This window comes from Polyergus mexicanus, unplaced genomic scaffold (genome assembly GCF_030449975.1).
Source record: "Polyergus mexicanus isolate NDT 795.1 unplaced genomic scaffold, iyPolMexi1.0 SCAF_222, whole genome shotgun sequence".
NCBI classification, from domain to species: Eukaryota; Metazoa; Arthropoda; class Insecta; order Hymenoptera; family Formicidae; genus Polyergus; species Polyergus mexicanus.
Genome location: NW_027223542.1, coordinates 5,001 through 10,000, shown reverse-complemented (window position 1 = coordinate 10,000; position 5,000 = coordinate 5,001). Strand labels below are relative to the sequence as shown.

General features: G+C 54.0%; 3 non-coding genes across 3 annotated transcripts in view; all 3 read left to right on the top strand.

The window, feature by feature from the left end:
- The first annotated feature begins 1,106 nt into the window (after positions 1-1,106).
- On the top strand, positions 1,107-3,027 carry LOC138944504 (small subunit ribosomal RNA). The gene has a single exon (XR_011448797.1). It is a non-coding gene; the product is annotated as a small subunit ribosomal RNA (ribosomal RNA).
- An 847-nt stretch (positions 3,028-3,874) lies between these two features.
- On the top strand, positions 3,875-4,029 carry LOC138944501 (5.8S ribosomal RNA). The gene has a single exon (XR_011448794.1). It is a non-coding gene; the product is annotated as a 5.8S ribosomal RNA (ribosomal RNA).
- Positions 4,030-4,960: 931 nt separating this feature from the next.
- LOC138944502 (large subunit ribosomal RNA) overlaps positions 4,961-5,000 on the top strand; it is a 4,172-nt gene continuing 4,132 nt past the window's right edge. Inside the window, exon 1 of the ribosomal RNA XR_011448795.1 lies at positions 4,961-5,000. This exon is cut by the window's right edge and continues 4,132 nt beyond it. This is a non-coding gene — a ribosomal RNA (large subunit ribosomal RNA).

The following is a 5,000-nucleotide window of genomic DNA, read 5'->3' as shown; positions in this document are numbered from 1 at the left end:
TCTCGAGCGCGTGGGTATTTCGACGCTCGCACTCATAAGCGACCGTGCGTAGTACCGTGCGTCGCCGACCGCCTGGCCGCTCGGTTGGGTATTATAAGAGGTACGTCGCGCTCGGCGCGTCGGACCGAACCGAATCGGACGAACGGGCGGTTGCGCGTTCTTCGCGCGGCTCGCACGATTCTTGCGTTCTTGTCTTTTCGAGAACGTTTAAAACGAACGATACAGGAGAGATTTATTATTGTTTAAGAGGAGAGAAGAAAACACAAACGGCGATTTGTGTTGTGCTTTATCGGACAGAGTCCGAGTAAAACGTCTCTATGAGGGAAGAGACTATTGTATTTACGCTCTCGTCGACAAAATTTCGACGAGCTCGAGCTCGCGCTCGCTAAGCAAAAAGCCGTGTCGTCGCCGACCGCCTGGCCGTCCGGTTGGGTATTATAAGAGGGTACGACGTGTCGCGCTTCGGCGCTTTATTCTATGCACACACTTTTATTACGAGCACAGCATTGCCACGAGTCGGTGTCGCAAGACCGAATGGCTCTTATGTGGCGCGCACGCATCTAGTGTGTTGGCCGCGCGATTCCCTCTCGTCTTGGACGCAGCAGCGGAATCGTCGCGCTTACCGAACGTTTACTCCACGGATACGAGTGGCGTGGAAGGACGGATTACAACGTTCTTCCCGCACGCTTTGTACGCCGTAGCGAAATATAAGTGCGTGCTAAAAGCACGATAGCACATTTATCCTCGACGTCTAAGCATCGGCATCGTCGATCTAGCGTCAGGGTAAATCGCGCGGTCCTCGCGATCGCGCGTTTACATTGGGAGAATGAGAATGAGTATGATCTTTTTATAATACACAATATAAAATGGAGAATGATCTTGAAGTAAGAGAGGAGGAGGTTTATTATATACACGGACCGCCTCGCTCCTCTCACGAAGACGAGACGCACGCATAAAGTGTGTTGCGTAATAAGTAAGTAAGTAGATAGAGAGTGTCGCCGACCGGCTAATAAAGACCGGCGGCGCGAGAAGTAAGAGCTTAATAGCGACGGGCCTTCGGGCTCGCTCGCGAGTTACCGCTCCACGCGAGTAACCGAACACGAAGCTCCCTGGTTGATCCTGCCAGTAGTCATATGCTTGTCTCAAAGATTAAGCCATGCATGTCTCAGTGCATGCCGAATTAAGGTGAAACCGCGAATGGCTCATTAAATCAGTTATGGTTCATTAGATTGTACCCACATTTACTTGGATAACTGTGGTAATTCTAGAGCTAATACATGCAAAACAGAGTCCCGACCAGTGATGGAAGGGACGCTTTTATTAGATCAAAACCAATCGGTGGCGGGCGGTTCGCCGTTCGTCCACCGTTTATTTTGGTGACTCTGAATAACTTTGTGCTGATCGCACGGTCCTAGCACCGGCGACGCATCTTTCAAATGTCTGCCTTATCAACTGTCGATGGTAGGTTCTGCGCCTACCATGGTTGTAACGGGTAACGGGGAATCAGGGTTCGATTCCGGAGAGGGAGCCTGAGAAACGGCTACCACATCCAAGGAAGGCAGCAGGCGCGCAAATTACCCACTCCCGGCACGGGGAGGTAGTGACGAAAAATAACGATACGGGACTCATCCGAGGCCCCGTAATCGGAATGAGTACACTTTAAATCCTTTAACGAGGATCCATTGGAGGGCAAGTCTGGTGCCAGCAGCCGCGGTAATTCCAGCTCCAATAGCGTATATTAAAGTTGTTGCGGTTAAAAAGCTCGTAGTTGAATCTGTGTCGCACACCGTCGGTTCACCGCTCGCGGTGTTTAACTGGCGTGATGTGGGACGTCCTACCGGTGGGCTTAGCCTCGCGAGGGGCGGCCCAACTAATATCCCGTCGCGGTGCTCTTTACTGAGTGTCGAGTCGGGCCGGTACGTTTACTTTGAACAAATTAGAGTGCTTAAAGCAGGCTACCTTCGCCTGAATACTGCGTGCATGGAATAATGGAATAGGACCTCGGTTCTATTTTGTTGGTTTTCGGAACCCCGAGGTAATGATTAATAGGGACAGATGGGGGCATTCGTATTGCGACGTTAGAGGTGAAATTCTTGGATCGTCGCAAGACGGACAGAAGCGAAAGCATTTGCCAAAAATGTTTTCATTAATCAAGAACGAAAGTTAGAGGTTCGAAGGCGATCAGATACCGCCCTAGTTCTAACCATAAACGATGCCAGCTAGCGATCCGCCGAAGTTCCTCCGATGACTCGGCGGGCAGCTTCCGGGAAACCAAAGCTTTTGGGTTCCGGGGGAAGTATGGTTGCAAAGCTGAAACTTAAAGGAATTGACGGAAGGGCACCACCAGGAGTGGAGCCTGCGGCTTAATTTGACTCAACACGGGAAACCTCACCAGGCCCAGACACCGGAAGGATTGACAGATTGATAGCTCTTTCTTGATTCGGTGGGTGGTGGTGCATGGCCGTTCTTAGTTGGTGGAGCGATTTGTCTGGTTAATTCCGATAACGAACGAGACTCTAGCCTGCTAAATAGGCGTACCTTATGGTATCGCGAAGGCCCCCGGCTTCGGCTGGCGGGTTTTTACTACCAACGTACAAACAAATCTTCTTAGAGGGACAGGCGGCTTCTAGCCGCACGAGATTGAGCAATAACAGGTCTGTGATGCCCTTAGATGTTCTGGGCCGCACGCGCGCTACACTGAAGGAATCAGCGTGTGTTCCCTGGCCGAAAGGCCCGGGTAACCCGCTGAACCTCCTTCGTGCTAGGGATTGGGGCTTGCAATTGTTCCCCATGAACGAGGAATTCCCAGTAAGCGCGAGTCATAAGCTCGCGTTGATTACGTCCCTGCCCTTTGTACACACCGCCCGTCGCTACTACCGATTGAATGATTTAGTGAGGTCTTCGGACTGGTGCGCGGCAATGTCTCGGCATTGCCGATGTTGCCGGGAAGATGACCAAACTTGATCATTTAGAGGAAGTAAAAGTCGTAACAAGGTTTCCGTAGGTGAACCTGCGGAAGGATCATTAACGTTCCGGAGGTCCTGCTCTGCGTCTCGAGTCTTTTGGACGCGCGCTCGCAGCAGTCGGCGACTGAATGGACAAAGAAAACAGATACGAAAGTAAAATGGAATTGACGGATTATATCCCGCATGTACTAATACGACGACGCGCGTCGAACGCCGCGCGCCTCTGCGACGACCCGAGAGAGAAAGGGAAGCCAGCAGCAGAGCGCCGTCGGCCTTTTTCGGTGCGGTCGGCGTCGTGCGAGCGGGATGGAGGAGGAGAGGATTATCCGAGACTCTCTCCTTAAGCTTCGTAGCCGCAACCGGCGTCGCGTCGCGTCGCGCGCGACCCGTTGAGGCTCGTTGCGCAAATTGCGAAATTACATGAATGCGATTCGGAGCAGAAGACGCTTTCCCCGATCGCGCTCTTGCCAAGCGCAGAGTTACGATCCGGCGTTAGCGCGTACCGGTGGTAACCTACGCCCGTCCGTGCGTCCGCAACGCTCGTGAACGCGCCCCTCCCCGCACCGGGGCAGCGGTCAGCGTGTTTGTACGCGAGCGCGCGGCTATCGGACGAACGGGCGAGAGGACGGATCACACCCGATCAAGTCCGACGGTTTCTTCAAAGAACATTCCGCCCCGGCTCTTCCAAATATATATATTATTATATTATATGTACGGGGAAGAGACGCTCCGATCGCGAAACAACTTTTGTGCCGTAGCCTCCCCAGCGGTGGCGGCGGTCCGCGCGCGTGCTCGGACGCGCGCGGCCAGGCTGATCGAAGGGCCAACGATTTTATCTCTCTCTCTTCGGAGAGGAGACTAAGATGGATGAACGAAGCGTTCGTTGAACGCAAGAATTGCAAAACGATTACCCTGAACGGTGGATCACTTGGCTCGTGGGTCGATGAAGAACGCAGCTAATTGCGCGTCAACTTGTGAACTGCAGGACACATGAACATCGACATTTCGAACGCACATTGCGGTCCACGGATACAATTCCCGGACCACGCCTGGCTGAGGGTCGTTTTAGTACCTCGAAACTGCTTGCGCCTTTGCGCGCCGGGCCACCGTGCCCGTTCGCGCAAACGGTGTACGAGCGATAGTTGGACGTTCAGTACTCTGCGTTGATACCACTGCTTGCCCCTTGGCGTCGTCTGAAATAACACCGAGGAAAAGGAAGAGTGAGAGCAGCGTACGCACACACGCAGTAAGTAAAGATAGGGAGCCTGCGCGCGCGCGCCCGGAAACTGTCGAAGGAGAGAGGGAGTAGAAGACACGCGCACACACGTTGCGTTATCCCTCTCGCGGTCTCCCGGTGCGCCAGCGCGCGCTCGCGCCTCTTACGCGCGAGTCTTGGTGCGCGCCACCTTCCGCGCAAACGGTAGGAGAGAACCGCGGCGCGTCGTCGCCCGGCGGTACGCGGAGAGAAAAGAGCGAGAGAGCCCTCCTTAACGCGGGTGAATCGCGAGCCGACCGCTTGTCCGAGTCCACGAAATTCTCGAAAACGAATATAGGGGACCGGCACGCGTCGTCGTGTACTCGTCGAATCCGATTCGCCCCGTCGTATCCCATATCCGTGCATAACACACGATATGCGGAGAGAAAATTTGAAGGATGTGGGTGATAGAGATGTACGTGTACGCGCACACTCGCTCGCAATGTATCTCGCGTCCCCGGCGATCGAAGATGACGCGATCCGCGCCGATCTTATTCGTTGTTTGCAAGCAGACAACTCGAACGAGATTCGATCGGCTTACATTTCCTCCTATTAGCGGCTGCGAGCCGCGCGTGGAAGAATCGTTGTCACAAACAACACGTCTCCTCGCCACTCCTCCGAGTACAATGCGAAGCCGCTGTGCCGGCGCTGCCGCTCTCCCGACGCTCGCTCTCTAAGTGAGAAAAGAGCCGGCGGAGGAGGCGGCGCGGCCACGGTTATCGAAAACTAAACTCTTTGACGACCTCAGAGCAGGCGAGATTACCCGCTGAATTTAAGCA